The sequence below is a fragment of the Macrobrachium rosenbergii genome, chromosome 5, assembly GCF_040412425.1.
Source record: "Macrobrachium rosenbergii isolate ZJJX-2024 chromosome 5, ASM4041242v1, whole genome shotgun sequence".
Lineage (NCBI taxonomy): Eukaryota > Metazoa > Arthropoda > Malacostraca > Decapoda > Palaemonidae > Macrobrachium > Macrobrachium rosenbergii.
In genome coordinates this window covers 7,303,418-7,321,184 of record NC_089745.1, presented here as the reverse complement: position 1 = coordinate 7,321,184, position 17,767 = coordinate 7,303,418, and the positions used below count along the sequence as shown (strand labels likewise).

The following is a 17,767-nucleotide window of genomic DNA, read 5'->3' as shown; positions in this document are numbered from 1 at the left end:
AGGGCAAATCCAGAGCGATTTTAAAAGTGCGTTGCTGGCTGTGTCTATTTCAACTGAGATATCGTGGCAGCTGAAAACTGAATGTTGTATAATGCAAAAAAAAAAAAAAAAGGATTTCTATTGACAGTAAAATTATATTCTGTTATCTCTTATTATTAATAAGACTTCTACAGAGGGTGTGTTGCTGTCCGTTTTCAAGTCTCTTAAATTTGACACTTCGTACCAAGTTATTAATTTCGATAAAAATTCATTAAAATCGCCTCCAGTACGACCCCAGAAAGCTTAAACATCATCTACGTATCTACGTATGTGGATTTTCTGAAATTTATAATCATTGTTTCAAAGTATAGGCCTACCATATTATAAATTAGCGAGGAAAGGGCGTAGAGGCTGGCCAGTACTACAGCCAAATTTCTGTTTACAGAAAGTTTCTCCGAATGAAAACACATTGACAGACACAGGCAGTTCTGCTCATGTCATTATCTTTTCAGAGGCTAGTCAGAGAGGATCTGAAGATGGCACTGTAATGTATAGTTTTCCTGACAAAAGTTGTGAGACCTCTTATAGGTTGGTGAAAAGGGAATCGCTAAGTAGATGTGATAGTCTGACCAAGGTTTATATATATATTTATATATATACAGTATATGTGTGTGTATATATATATATATATATATATATATATATATATATATATATATATATATATATATATATATATATATATATATATATATATATATGTGTGTGTGTGTGTGTGTGTGTGTGTGTGTGTGTGTAATTCTAATAGCCACAATGCCCTCTTAACTTCTCGAATTCTTCACGCTTTTTTGGATATGCTTGTAACTACGAAGCCTTAAGATCCAAACGCAAGAAATTGAAGAGGTTGTGATGGCCGGTCGCGGGAAACGAACCCGCGTTACCATGATCACAAGGAGGTCCCGTTGTGGCTATTAGAATTACATATGTGTCTGGTAAAAGTGACCAGTAGATTCTACATATATAATATTTGACCTTAACGTTGTGCGGGGGGATATACAAACTTATTTGAATATTTTGCAAAAGACTTCTCGATGCCGTATGCGGGAGGGAGAAATTAATGCTTCCCCGCAAATATGAGGAAATCGAAGGTCTTCCCTGTCACCTCCTCTTTCATGTTTACAGTGGACGTATGTTGTTGTTGTTGTTGTTTATGAATTAAGATGGCTTCATGCCAGCACGGCTCTTGCTCACAGAGCAGTCTGTAAGTCATTTGTAGTTTTCTGCAAAAGAAAACTATTGAGATGTAAATGGGTATGTTGGTTATCCAGCCTCTAATTATCAAACTTACCAAACTGTAGCCCACTAGCCTCAGTAGTTTTTATTGTATTTAAGGTTAAGGTTTGCCATAGTCGTGCCTCTGGCGCCGTTTAGGTGCCAACAACAAAAGCCACCAACGGGCTGTGGCTAAAAGTTTCATAGGCCGCGGTTGAGAGTTCATAGGCCGTGGCTGAGAGTTTCATACAGTATTATTCGCTGTACAGAAAACTCGATTGCGGGGTTCTTCGGCGCATTTTTTACTTGTTTGATATGAAGGTGAATTGTTGGAACACGGGACGCCGCCATACCAGTGTTAATAACAAGTTCATGTAGTTATTTCTGTGCAGTTCCTCTCTCTCTCTCTCTCTCTCTCTCTCTCTCGTGTCTGGAATAATATGCGTTCGGATATCCAATAGTTAATAAGAGTAATGCTGTCATATTTTTCACGTTTTCCCTCTTATTATACAATTTTTTATTCATATATCTTGTCCGCCCCAAGCAAAAAAAAAAAAAAAAAACTATTAAAAAAAACGTTGAATTCAAACGCCGTCTTTTCAGTTTCTTCCAGGCAGTTTTGAGGAACTTCTTGAAGTTAGAAGTTCATTTTTTTTTCACTCGAGCAAACAAGGAGTTGCGGCCAAAGATTTATTCATTATGAAATGCACAGCTAGTGTACATACACTGCTCTTCTCTCCCACTCTTTTATTCCCTTTCATCATCTTCGCCTTCATTTATTTATTACTTTTTGTGGGCGTTCCTCTCTTCTTCTCCCTTTTCTTTTTCCCTGCGTTATTTATTTTTCATAGACTTTTTGTGCAAGTTGCGCAAGTAGTCCTTGCTAAACTATCTGGGTTTCGGTATTTTTTTTTTTTTTCATTTTTGTTGATAAATTTTTTCAAGGTTCGTAACGAGAAATATGCGCTGGTTTTTTTTTACTATATTTTTATCATTTTTAATTCGCTGTTCTTGAGTTGATTTGCAAGTTTAGTAAATTTCCAGTGTGTGTGTGTGTGCAATAAGTCTTTACGTAAATTTTATATATATATATATATATATATATATATATATACATATATAATATATAATATAAATTTATATGTATATATTATATATATGTATATATATATATATATATGTATATATATATATATATATATATATATATATATATATATATATATATATATATATATATATATATATATATATATATATATATATAATTTGAGGATGTTTACTTTTACATACAAACACTGTCTCTGAGTTACTTCGTTTTCAGGTGAATAAATTGAAAAATTAAATATAATCAGGGCATTATGCCCAGTAAATCAGTAAATGGGCTGTATCCTCGACAAAGTTGTTTAATTGAAAACGGATTATAAATCGCTAAACAGTAATGTACGATTCATCCGTCGATGCATAAAACAGAAAAATAAACAGCCTTGGGAAAATAAGACCAATGAAAGCTCTTAGCGATCTCTGCGCCGTAAAAGATGCTTCGTCCATACATCCATAATGAAAAAATGAGAACGTTTATTTTTTGTGAGTAAGAATCTGTAATGGAAGACGGAAAATGTTGGTCCTTGTAGCTCATCCGGGCAGTTCATTTCCTTTGATCGCGACGGAATCCTCGCAGTATAAAGGAAGCTGACGTCTCCTGAAAAAATAGAGGTGTGTTGGTTTTCTTTTCTTTTCTCTCGTATTAATATATTTGTCGCCTTCTCCCACAACTCCTGATGGCTGGTGTCCCCTTGGAGCCCCTCACAATTGATCCCCTTTTCCTGCTGATTGAGAGCAACCAGATTTGCTTAACAGCAGCACCAATGTGGAGTAAATGTGCCTCCTCGCTGTCGAACTTCTCAGTTCCAGAGGTCTTTTATTCCTCACACCGTTGGGCTGTGGAACAGCCTCCCAGACGATGTCGTGGAATTGGAACTTCGGAAGTTCCAGGGAAGATGCATTGCGTCCTAATAACATTCTCCTTGTATTTTAATCACATCATTTACTCAGATTTTTATTTATTTATTTATTTATCTGTTTGTTTTTCTGGTAACTGATCTCATTCTGTGTTTCCCATTACCTTGTGTTACTTCTTTTGAATGAACACCATATGCTTTGGAAGCTTGAACTTCAAGCCAGTGGCCCCTGTGGGCTTGTTCCATGTAAGCAGGGTTCATCTTCTGAATAATAATAATAATAATAATAATAATAATAATAATAATAATAATAATAATAATAATAAAAGGAGACGGGATGCAACCCGGAACCCCGCAGTATAAAAACCACCCAGTCGAATAGGATGACTGTGAGAAAAAAAAAATAATAATAACAGTAAAGGTTTCCAGCCGAAGATTTCGAGGAAGGACCAATAGAAAGCATTGTTTGCGATTCCTGTATGTCATCCCGCTTGCTTTATGGTGATGGAGGATGGCACACCTGTGCCTGCATACACCGGCTCAAGCAAGCGGCTCGATAGTATCCGTTGCCGTCGTTTGAGAACGATCCTTTGGACACACTGGTATCATGTGGGATAGAAGTTCAAGTCTTCAGTAGGCAAGTTCTTAATGTATTTATACACTATGTTAATTAGGTATAAAGTTGGATAAGACATCTTAAAACAATTGGTAGCAGTTTGGAAAAATACGAAGGCAGAAGAGAAACTTAGAATACCTATTTTTTTTTTTTTTTTGCAAATCCAGCAATGAGTTTAAAGATATATACATATATATATATATATATATATATATATATATATATATATATATATATATATATATATATATATATATATATATATATATAGTGTCATCAGTTAGGAAGTAAGTGCCCAGGACAGACCGAAACCTGTGGCGGCGAATGGCCAGAGAGACCTGTTGGTTAGCATACTTTTACCACACACGGTAACCAGTAATACTCGATGGAAATGGGGGCACAGTATTAGATCCACCATTTTGGCTTCAAAAAGTTCCACCCTTCAAGTTCTCATCAAGCGCTAGCCACACGGTCTCTTCTACCTTACCTTTGACCCACTACAGTTGGCTCACTACAAGATACATAATTTTCATTGTTGAGGCAAGTATCATGACGTATATATATGTATATATATATACAGTATATATATATATATATATATATATATATATATTATACATATACATATATGTTTATATATATATATATATATATATATATATATATATATATATATATATATATATATATATATATATACACATTCTCCTTTTGCTGTTGTGTCTTTGTTTTTCAAATGTGAGCATTCCGTTCTGCCGAACTTCTTTTGCAAAATGGCGTCTGGGACTCAATGTCTTTCTTTGCCTTGCCAATATATTTTGCAGTCGACTCGAATAATAATAGCAACGATCGCGTTAAAACGCCGCAACGGAATATTACAAAGCGTCGCTAGGCCTCTTGTGTGCTAATTTGTGAGCAAACGGGGCAGAACGCCTTGTATAATGACATAAATTATTACGTCGAAACAACTGGCAGAATCTCGCATAATGATGTTCCGTCTCTCGTTCGCTAATTTGTTTGCAAAACGACTTCTTGAAGGCGATGTAGCGATTAACGCCATCCGCTCAGCCTGATAATCACAGCTTTCGAGCGTGAGGCGATTGCGTCTTCTTTGGCGACTTACTCATTGCGTCGCCTGGAGATGCTTTAAACCGATCAATAAACGAAGACGCGCTTCTCTGGGATAAGAATTAAATATAAGTACTTCGGCTTTATTTTTATCAGTGCGTTCCTAAAGGTTGAAAAGGTCATTCTGAACAAGAGGTTAATAAAAACAAAAAGTAAACAATGCGCCGAAGTTTCTTCGGCTCAGTCGAGTTTCCTGTACAGCCGCTACAGCGTATAATCAAGGCCACCGAAAATAAACTTATCTTTCGTTGGTCTCGGTATAATGCTGTATGAGCCGTGGCCCATGAAACTTTAACCACGGGCCGGTGGTGGCCTATCCTATATCGTTGCAAGAAGCACGATTATGGCTATCTTTAACCGTAAATAAAATCAAAACTACCGAGGCTAGAGGGCTTCAATTTGGTATATTTGATGACTGGAGAGTGGGTGATCAGCACACCAATTTGCAGCCCTCTAGCCTCAGTAGTCTTTAAGACCTTAGGTCGGACAGAATAAGTGCGGACAGAATAAAGTGCGGACGGACGAACAAAGCCGGCGCAATAGTTTTCTTTTAAAGAACACTAAAAAGCGAATTCTTACCGGTAGGAATCTTTAACTTTCAGTTAGTGTTACGTTCATGAGGATTAAGTAAGAACAGTAGTATGAAAACTTTTGATTGGGAACTCGAGTATCAACCAGTTTGGTCGAACGGTGGAATGTGGAATACTCTTATCTTCTTCTGCTTCCAGAGTTTTATATATAACTCGCCTAATTTAAAGCGGAAGCTATGTTGTCATTCCATAAATTTTAAGGCTTACTCATTCCACATTTATGTATGTGTGTATTTTATATATATATATATATATATATATATATATATATATATATATATATATATATATACATGGAAAAGGGTTCAAGGTTTCACAGTAATATTTACTAAGTAAATTCCAAAGTGTATTTCTTTTTCAAATTAGTCAGAAGATTTTTAGACGAAGCAAATATAGAAATACAATTTCACATAACCTCTCTCTCTCTCTCTCTCTCTCTCTCTCTCTCTCTCTCTCTCTCTCTCTCTCTCTACATATATATATATATATATTATATATATATATATATATATATATATATATATATATATATATATATATATATATATATATTATATATATATATATATAAATATATATATATATAATATATATGTATATATATATGCATATATTATATATATAAATATGTATGTATATATACGTATATATCTTAATATTTAGGGTAATCATTACATACTTAGCCCATTCCACCTCACTCACATAAGAATAAAATCCAGTTTTCATCAGCATTCACAGCAAACGAAAACATAGAGGGTAGCAAAAAGTAGGGCATCTTTACGTCAGGGGGGCCCCCATTTAACCGACGTGGACCAGTTCCCTTTCACCTTTAATTAAAAATGGACGGAGCCCCCCCAGAGGGGTATATAAATGATGAATGTAGCGGGCCCCCGTCTGTCAACGCCTTTCCCAGCTTAAAAATTCATCAGTAACTCGCATTAACACGTATTGAAATGTTTCTGGCGTAGTTTTAGCGCTGGCCTCGACCGCTCGTCAGTTCGTTCGTTCTCCACTTCGACGTAGTTATTTTTCCATTGTTTTTTTTTTCCGATGTATCGTGCGTTTTTCCCTGTAGGGAAAGGGGGCGGGGGAGGAGGGTTTAGTGCCCACAGTGCACCTGATGCAGTGCACTGTAGGCATTGCTTAAGCTTCTTTGCAGCGTGCCTTCGGCCCCTAGCTGCAACCCCTTTCGTTCCTTTTACTGTACCTCCTTTCATATTCTCTTTCTTCCATCTTACTTTCCACCCTCTCCTAACCGCTGATTCATACAGTAGTGCAACTGCGAGGTTTTCCTCCTGTTACACCTTGCAAACCTTTTACTGTCAGTTTCCGTTTCAGCGCTGAATGGCCTCATAGGCCCCAGTGCTTGGCCTTTGGCCTTAATTCTACATTCCATTGAATCAATTCAATTCAATTATTACCCTAAATAATTATGTATGCGCTTGCTTTTGTCAACCAAGTAATTCGTAATTCGCCCTAATGCCGGGTGTGGACAGATAACTTGAAAGCCTCTTTCCCCAGTCTTTTACTTCTCAAGCCAAGACCTCTGTTTGTTTGGGAACTTTGCTGCCGCGAAAAGTTTCTGTTCTTTATTTGCAAAGGCTGAGCTAATCTGGAACGGTTCATTCCTTTATAGGTTTATTGTTCCCTCCCCGCTGTGAATAGATATACCCATGCCTATAGGTATCATTCTGATAGGATTATTTTAATGATTTCAGAGGAAAAGTGTTTTTTTTTCGGTCCTGAGTAATGTTTGGTTGTCTTCAACTTTTAAAGAACATTATAGGATATGTTTTATCATTCATAAGAATGTTAATTAAATGTTAATTAAGTTCTTTTGATACTGCGTTTCCTCTGAATGGTGAAAATTCTAGTTAAAAGAAAATAAACATTTGCGTTGATAGTAAGCAATTTGATTTATTTTCTTTTTTTACATTGTTACTGGCTGTATTTTATCAGAGTGATATTTTCAGATCCCGTATAAAAAAAAACAAAAATCAGATAACAAACTTCTCACATTTCATCTAAGGATTCCTCCCAGGAGACGGGAAACTTTCTCATTCACTCCATTCTCAAATCTTTGCTTGTTTTCCCCCGCGAGGACCGAAGTGATGTTTCTCGAATCTTTTTTTTTCTAATGGTCCCTGAGAAGCATTACGGCGAGAACTGTAACGAAGAATTCATTATACTTCCTCTTTGATTATATTTCTCTGCTCTGCGATTTCGCGTTAGCGACAACCTCGTATCGAGTTTGGGAGTTCTTCTGGGTTTATTACTGTAGCCCCTTTTGTTTGAAGTCCGAGAGAGAGTGAAAAACTGACACACTTAGTCCAGTAAGTAATACTCGTCGTTTTTTAAATTTTATACTCGTTTATTTCTTAATCCTGTATAGTAATACACTGTCTTTTAAATCCATATTTGTTTATTTCTTAATCCTGTATAGTAATGCACAGTTTTTTAAATACGTATTTGTTTATTTCTTAATCCTGTATAGTAATGCACTTTGTCTTTGAAATACATATTTTTTTATTTCTCAATCCTCTACAAGTAATGCACAGTTTTTTAAATACGTATTTATTTCTTAATCCTGTATAGTAATGCACTGTCTTTTAAATACATATTTGTTTATTTCTTAGTGCTCTGTAAGTAATGCACTTTGCCTTTTAAATACATATTTTTTTATTTCTTAATCCTGTATAGTAATGCACTGTCTTTTAAATACATATTTGTTTGTTTCTTAATCCTCTATAAGTAAGGCACTTTGTCTTTTAATTACATATTTGTTTATTTCTGAATCCTGTAAAGTAATGCACTATGTATTTTAAATACATATTTGTTTATTTCTTAATGCTGTATAAGTAATGCACTTTGTCTTTTAATTACATGTTTGTTTCTTTTAATTACCTATCTGTTTGTTTCTTAATACTGTGTAAGCAATGCACTTCGCCTTTTAATTACATATTTGTTTATTTCGCAATCCTGTATAATTAATGCACTTGTCGTATAATTACATATTTGTTTATTTCTTAATCCACTAAGTAATGCACTTTGGTTTTCAATTACATAGTTGTTTATTGGGGCTAATGGACACAAATTTGTATGTAGCTATTGACGGCCAATAATGTTTTCCCCTTTATACTCTTGAGATAAAAAGAAGGAAAAGTTTGAGAGAGAGTGAAAAATGTACATTCTTAATCCTCTGTAAGTAATGCACTTTGTTTTTTGATTAGATACGTGTTTGTTAGAGCTAATGGAAGGTTGAATTTCTTGTATGGACTGACGATGATTACTGCTTCCCCCCCCCCTTATACTCGTAATTAACAAGAACAAAAAGTTTTAGTTTTATTCCTAATAAATTATGCACCATTGTCAAAACTATGTTTTTTTATGAACAATCTCCTTATGAGAATTAATGGAACCCTAAGCTCATAATGTATTTTAATTAACTCGCTGCTATTTGCTGTAGAGAGAGGGGATGCTAATTTTCCCAGGGACGGCACATAAAAGTGGCTGCCTGCAGTCCAGAAGTAATGGGTTTTAATTTTTTAGTAGAAGTCTTTTTGCTGTGACTACGTATCTGATTAATTTTACGTTTGTGCTTCGTTCCTTGCCGTAAAATTGTTGAAAGATTGCAATTGTTTTTTCGAGTGAGGCGCGGGGAAACCTTATCTCTTGCCAGAATGGGTTTAAAGCAACGGTAGGACAAGTAGCAGTGTAATATATATACAAGCTATTTGTAATAATAATGTTACCTTCCAAAATATGCTCCGTAGAAGTGGTAGGTCAGTTCGTAGTTAATTCGCGTGCAGATGTTTTGTGTAAAATTAGTATCTTCACGAAATTCCATTTCATAGAAGGCTTAGGACAATAAGTTAATTCACATACAGACTATATATATCTCTTTGAAAATAGGGTTCACAGGAGGCCTGGGGCAACTAGTGGTTTAATCCATGTGTATTTGATTTGTAGTTACAGGGTCTGCCTCCAAAATAGGGTTCATGGAAGAACTAAGGTAATATAGGTATTTAATGCACATACATGTGTGTTTTTTTTTTGTGCAGACACTATAACCTCCCAATAAGGTAGGGTCCTTGGAAGCACGAGGACAATTAGTAGTTTAATTCACATAAGTGAAGTAAACAAATATATAATTTGTAGTTTAATTCACCTAAGTGTTATTTGTACAACAGCATCTCTCTCAAATATAGGGTTCATGGGATGGCTTGGAAAATCATTTGTTATTTAACATAAAAGTTGTGTATACAAATAGAATATCTTTCTAAAGCAGAGTTTGTGGAGGGGCTAGACTATTTTGTATTTTCATTCATATGCAAGGGTTTTTTGTAGGCACGTTATGTGTCGATCAACGGAAACAGAACTCATAAAAGGACTTGGGATATTAGTAGTTTAATTAAAATACAGGTGTGCATTTTATACAGGTAGTATCTCCTTCAAAATAGGGCGATTACTGGTTCAATTTATGTATGTGGCCAGTGAACACACAGTAGGCCTAACTCCTTCCAATATAATATTCACATATACAACTAGGCTGCTTTTATATTAATCATGAACTTGTACTTTGTGTACCAACAGTTTGCTTCCATAATTGTGTTTGTAGAAGGAGAAATACAGTTTGTAGTTTGATTCACATACAGGTTGTTTGTACAAACAGCGTCTCCTCTGACACAGGATTTTTAGAAGTGCTTGGGCAATTGATAGTATAATTTACGTTCGAGTGTATTGTGTACAAACACTATCTCCTTGAAAATCGATAGGACAGTTACTGGTTACTTCACTTTCAAGACAGTGTTGTGCATGCAAACATCTTCCGAAATTGGGTTCATAGAATGGCCAGGACAATTAGGGGTCGAACTCACTTATAAGTGTTTTGTGTACTGACAGGATCCCCCTTCCAAAACAGGATTCATATGACAAATAGTAGTTCAACTCGCGTACAAGGGGTTTGTGTACTAGTAGTGACTTCCTCAAAAAATATTCATAGATTTGGTAGGACCATTAATAGTCATGTCACTTACGAGTGTTTGTATAAAGAGTATATCTCCTTCCAAAATAGGACAGTTATTTGTTTAAGTCACGTCCAAATGATTTGTGTACATTCAGTACTGCTCTCTCTCTCTCTCTCTCTCTCTCTCTCTCTCTCTCTCTCTCTCTCTCTCTCTCTCTCTCTCTCTCTCTCTTGCTGGTCTTGTGTTGACATTTCTTGATTGTCTTGTGTACAGTAAAACTCTTAAATATTATGGACATTCAGTCATAACAGTTTGATGGGTCATAACACATATTTCTAACATATATTATGGCTTTTATTGTCAGCCAATGCAACTTAGTCACTATACGAGTAAAATTGACCAGAGTAGCAACAGTATACTCATGCCTCACGATTTAGTATATTTTTCAGCCCTTTAAGTTATATCTTAGATACATTTTGATGGAATTACAGTTAATCAAAAGTTTCTTCAGAGAACCCTCAAAATTTTTTTTTCAATAAATCTGTATTGAGAATTTAATATCTCAAGGTCATTGAGTATATAGAGATCAGGTATAAGTACAGTGTTAAACCTTTTTCACCCATGAAACAGCAACCAGTTTAAATTGAGAATTGTAGGAATCTCTCTGAATACGCCACTTGATTAAAAATGCGGTACATAAATCATTAAAATATCCTTCATGAATAAGTGAATTTCCCACGTAAGCCATAAAACTTCTGTGTATTAACCATCAAACTCACCGCATATGAGCGCGTTCAGTTCATGAATAATTAATATATATTCCACACTAGCAAAAGTCAGCATATGAGCCTCGCATATTTTTGTACGTAAACCCTTCAAATTAACCGAAAATTCCTTACATTGACGAAGAAGAATTATTAGATCATGCTAAATCGCTAAGTAAACATTGAAAATTCTAACGACAAAAAATGAAAATCTCGTACACAAACTGAGTTTTTTTTTTTTACGTAAGGTTTCAGTGGGGAAAAATATACTCATTTTATTCAAGGGGGGTCGGGGAGGAGGGTTGGTTGATGGCAATTTGCATTTTTGGGGTATCGGCACTATACGGTCATCCAAATATTTTTGTCCGTGCGAATAGTTATTACCAAAGCGAAAATAATTTCGAATGCCGGCTACGATTTTGTGATTCTGTGATTCCACCTTTTTAGGTTTATAGTCACGTATTAACCTACATATATTCTGTCGGGTTTTTCCTGTCACTGGAGACCATTGCTATTTAACCCAGACTACTAAATTTTGTTGTAAATTTTAAAAAACGCTTTACTTTACTTGTAACCTGTGTATCATTCGTGTTGATTCTCTCTCTCTCTCTCTCTCTCTCTCTCTCTCTCTCTCTCTCAGGGGGGAATGGTTAGTGTCGTAAGTTGTGGACATTACTTAGGTTCTTTTGTAGCGTCCTTCGGCCGCTAGTTGCGACCCCTTTCGATCCTTTTACTGTACCTCCTTTCATATTCTCTTTCTTCCATCCTGCTTTCCACCCTCTCCTAACAATTGATTCATAGTGCAACTGCTTTGAGGTTTTCCTCCTGTTACGCCTTTCAAACCATTTACTGTCAATTTCCGTTTCAGCGCTGAATGACCTCATAGGTCCCAGTGCTTGGCCTTTGGCCTAAATTCTATATTCAGTTCAGTTCAATCTCTCTCTCTCTCTCTCTCTCTCTCTCTCTCTCTCTCTCTCTCTCTCTCTCTCTCTCTCTCTCTCTCTCTCTCTCTCTCACTGAGACAAAGATGTTTATGTCTAGTAGCATAGACATCCCTCTTTGTATGTATACTAGATATTTCAAAATGCAAACTTGACTCGACTTCTGCAAGCAAAATATCTTTGAAAGGACCTCCAACCTTAATGTTACTTCCACTTTTTCCGATGAGATTAGCGTCACTGTATTAGTTACTTATGTGAGTTTATGAAATATAAAAGGGTGGATTAAGAGATCTTATTTGTTTGGGCCTTGCTGCGTTTTCTTATCAAAAGAAATTAAATTAAAGAAAATGATAGGAGGAAGACAAAGTTTAGCCGTAGTAGTAGTTTGTATTTAAAAATTAAGGTATACCCTTAAAACGTGGCTTTTGCTTGCAGGTAATACGTTTTCTATTTTTCTGTTTTCCTTATGGTAAGTTTCGAAGGTAGACTAGCATATTTCTCTCTCTCTCTCTCATGACATCAATCTAACATCGTCTGCGACTGTATCCTCTTTCTTGTATACCTGTACGCTTTAAAAAGGATGAAATTGCCTCAGATGAGTAGGTTACCCATTTCCCTTGTTCGTTTTACCCCTCTTCGTTTGCTACATATGAATAAGTATACTACATACAGTGCGTTTCTTGATCTGATTTTGTGTACTGGAAGTTTGAATGTTCCATCTTTATTCTTATAGTGATAACGAATTGTTATTGTCATCTCACTTTATATAAAAACAAATACTTATGAATAGGTATATTTACTGTGTGTCTCTTGAACTGATTTTGTTTACTGGAAGTTTGAATGTTCCATCTTTATCCTTATAATGATAATGAATTATTATTGTCATCCCATTGTGCATAAAATAAACAAATGAATAAAAATAAATAGATAAATAAGTAAATACACGGAGTGAGTCAGTTCAAATCAAGTAGAAATATTTTGCAATGGTACTAGAACCACTGGAGAAAGAAACATACATAATGTATAAGACAGTTGGCAGTGGCAGAACTCGATAAAGTTATGGCTACTTCGGAAGTATGTGGCAGTACAACTAGATAGGCAGAGAAAAAAACTGTCATTGCCTCAGAACAACTCCGCAGTGTAATTAGAATGACCGGAAAGAAATCAGTACTTCAGATCGATCAGGTTGCTTTAGTAGAAGGAAGACAAAATTGTTTAATTTATAACTATCTTGCAGTGTTACTGTAAAAACCAGACACTTCAAGACTATACCAAGCAGTGGTACCAGAAAGGAATAATCTTTGGTACTACCTTACATTGTTACCAGAATCAACTGGAAGATGAATACTCTTGGACTACTCGAAAATATCATTAAAGGGGAAAATTGAATGATCCAGAACCACTTGCCAGTGTTACCAGAAAGAAACAGCTCTCCAGAAAAAGAACTATAAAATAAATACGTGAGGACTGTGTGACAGAGTTAAATAAGACTAAAGCCAGGAATGCTTCAGAGCTGCAGGATCTGTCACTGTTACCAGAAAAGAAAGAAAATAATGAACCTTCAGAGCCGCCTGGCAGGTTAGGCAGAAAGGAAGATCAGTATATTGACTGTATATGCCATAGCAACTTTGCAGTTTTACCAGAGGTGAAGAACGAACAATTTTAATACTTCAGAAAGAAAGGACAGAAAATTGGCATGCTGCAGAATAACTTGACAGTTTTGACAGAATTACTTGCCTGTTTTCTCAGAAAGAATGAACCTAAAATTCGAGTTTATCAGGTTGACAAGGTTTGCCAGAAATGAGAAAAAATTAGATTCCTTAGAACCACCTGGTAGTTTTGTCAGAAAGGAAAAACAATCGGTTTTAATGCTTAAGAACTGTATGGTTGGATCGCAAGAGGGAAAGAATTGCCTGATAATATGACCAAAAAGACTGGCCCAGGACTGCAGTGCTTCGGAACTACTTGGCAGTGCTTAAAAAGAGGCGCCTGGTTTTTGCGTGTGTGTGTGTGAGGTGAGAGAGAGAGAGAGAGAGAGAGAGAGAGAGAGAGAGAGAGAGAGAGAGAGAGAGGAATATGGGGTTGCTCTTTTTGGGGAAATTAAGAGCACTACGAATGTTTTTGGGACGGTAACAAAGCCCACCTGCTCGCGGCCGATTACATTTCCCTCTCTTAGTTTCTCTAGACCTCACCCTGCCCCCTTGCCCCCCCCACATCCCCCTCACCCTCCATACCCCTACCCCACCCTAAAAATGTTAAGGGAAGTAGGGAGGGTTCTTTTTTTTATGCACTCGTATGTTGAGCCTGCAGGAAGGTGGTGCCTTTTTGGGCTGATGTCTGAGTCAGTAATTAGAGACATTTTTATATTTTCACCTTCGTCTTTTTTACTCTAATTTTTATTCATTATTAGTATTTATGTTCATATCGGTGTTGCGTTTTTTAGTCAGCGATTTATCTCACGTCTTTATTTTAACTTATTTTTTTCATTTTTTCTCACTAATATTTATTTGTATGTTTAGTTCTTATTTTCTTGCTCATAGTGAAAATATATTTCATTTTTGTAATCTTCGTATTCACTTGTACATATCACTGGTACGCCTTGACGTTATAGACCTACAGTCTCCTGCAATTTAGGCATCTCTACGCTACAGACATACGCTACAGACAACCCAGCAGCCAGCCCTCATACATTCGTGTTGACATTCACGTCACACCAATTGAAAAAAAATCCTCATTCCTACCATTTTTATACTTATTTTTTTTTTTTTCACATTGTCACGCAATATGAAAAACAATAATTTTTGTATTTGTTTCACGTTTTTCTAAATAGATTTGGTATGTGTTCTGCAATATTTTTTTTTTATTTTGTATTTTATTTATTTATTTTTTTTTTTAGTATAGGTTTTGATATTCATTCTGCTTCACAGGAACGAGGTTCCGCGATGCGTGAAGGCTTCTTCCTGTGCGGACCAGAATTATACTACAGCGTTTCGCGTTCGGGGCAAAAGTTGCCCGGCTGTTGGTGGGCGAAAATTGGAAGTAGCCCGGCATGAAATTCGGGCTAAGCGGCAGAAGAATGACGAGAGATTTTAACTTTATGCAAGAAAGTGTTTTCATATATTTTATATTATTGATATGTATATGTATATATATATAGATAATATATATATATTATGTGTGTGTATATGTATGTGTATATATATACACATATATCCTTAATGCTACACATGCATTATACATAAACACGTAGTTTTGCGTGTCTTCTTACAATTACACACACACACACACACACACACACACATATATATATATATATATATATATATATATATATATATATATATATATATATATATATACTATATATATATATAAAGATACATATATGGCACACAGTAAATGAAATTCATAATGCATATACTGTAATGATATTAAAGAAGTGCAAAAAATTGTTTTATTTTCCGTTAGTCATGACAACCCCGTAGGGCGGTAGTGCCGTCAGTGCACCTCGTGCGGTGCACTGTAGACATTACTTAGGTTTTTTTGCAGCATGCCTTCGGCCCCTGGCTGCAGCCCCTTTCGTTCCCTTTACTGTATCTCCTTTCATATTCTCTTTCTTCCGTCTTACTTTCCACCCTCTCCTAACAATTGATTCAGAGTGCAACTGCGAGGTTTTCCTCCTGTTACACCTTTCAGACTTTTACTCTCAGTTTCAGTTTCATTGCTGAATGACCTCATAGGTCCCAGCGCTTGGCCTTTGGCCTAAATTCTGTATTCAATTTAATGCATTTCTGTTAGCCACGACAAGTTGCTCTTGTTTGTTTATAAATGGTGGTGAAACCACTAAATCTTTGTTGATTGGTTGGCTGATTTTTATCAGCCTTGCGGTACAATTACGAAGGGTTATTATAGCGTCCGTTTGGAGTTGGACGCGGATGCTTTAATCATTAATTAAGAATTAGAGGAATAATTTCGTGGATTCGACGTAGGTGAGAATTGATGGTGACGCATGATGTACGAAATTGATAATCAATTATTCTTTATAGATAGAGCGTGAGATATACAAGTAAATGAAGAATAGCTAATTACATGAATAATCTATTATTCTGTATAAAAAATAAAGAGTAGTGACTAACAAGTAAATAAAAATGCGCCGAAGTCTTCAGCACAATCGAGTTTTCTGTATAGCGAGTAATCAAGGCCACCGAAAACAGATCTATCTCTCGGTGGTCTTGGTATAATGCTGTATGAACCGCGGCCCATGAAACTTTAACCACAGCCAGGTGGTGGCCTGGCCTATATCGTTGTCAGAAGCAGGATTATGGCAAAATTTAATCTTAATAAAATAAAAACTACCGAGGCTAGAGGGCTGCAATTTGGTATGCTTGATGATTGGAGGGTGGATGATCAACATACCAGATTGCAGCCCTCTAGCCCCAGTAGTTTTTAAGATCTGAGGGCGGACAGAAAAAAGTGCGGACGGACAGACAAAGCCGGCGCAGTAGTTTTCGTTTCAGAAAACTAAAAAATGAAGAATAATGAGTAACTTTCAAAGAATGAACGATGATTCAATAGTTTTATCTTATTAGATGAACGAGTAGACGCAGTGCTGAATAAATTAGGCGATTTATTCAACATCATTAGTAAATCTTTTGCTACATAAATTTATGCAATTATTCAACAGGATTTTTGTTCGCATTGGGTAACAGATTAGGAGAATTATTCACCGTGATTATAAAACACTTGATGAAAATAAATTTGAACCGTTATTCATGAGAGCTTACTCGTGTAATGTTGAATAAATTGAGGTAAGCCTAATTTATTCAACATTAGGTTCATCCCTCAAAGTTGATAGAATTAATAATCTGATAATTTAGAGATTCATCCAATGAATTAATAGATTCGATGCTGTGGCCTTATATTAATCACTTTGATTTAGAGTGAATAAATGAGTACATTTACTCAACCACCATTAGTCTCAGAGTGTAATAATCTGATGCTTATAGCACTCAGTATTGAGGGATTTGATGCTGAATGTATTATTATTATTATTATTATTATTATTATTATTATTATTATTATTATTATTATTATTATACACGTGCTTGCAAGAGGGTCTTCTTCCTTCCTATATTATTATTATTATTATTATTATCATTATTATTGTTATTATTATTATTATTATTATTACAGTATTATTATTATTATTATTATTATTATTATTATTATTATTATTATTATTATTATTATAGACGTGCTTGAAAGGGGGTCTTCTTACCTCCTATATTATTATTATTATTATTATTAGTATTATTATTATTATTATTATTATTATTATTATTCAGATGATAAACCCCTCTTCACATCGAACAAGCCTACAGGTGCCATTGACTTGAAATTCGAGCTTCTGAAGAATATGGTGTACATGTGAAAGAAGTAACAGAAGATAAATAGGAAATACGGAAAGAAGAGATCAGTTATCAGAAAAGACAAGAAATGAGCCGAAGTTGCTTCGGCGAAATCGAGTTTTCTGTACATCGTATAATCAA

The 17,767-nt window shown here is 35.4% G+C and overlaps 1 protein-coding gene across 1 annotated transcript in view; it reads left to right on the top strand.

Annotated features, from left to right (window-relative positions):
- Positions 1-17,767, top strand: part of LOC136838473 (uncharacterized) — a 606,774-nt gene that overhangs the window by 62,625 nt on the left and 526,382 nt on the right. The window lies entirely within an intron of this gene.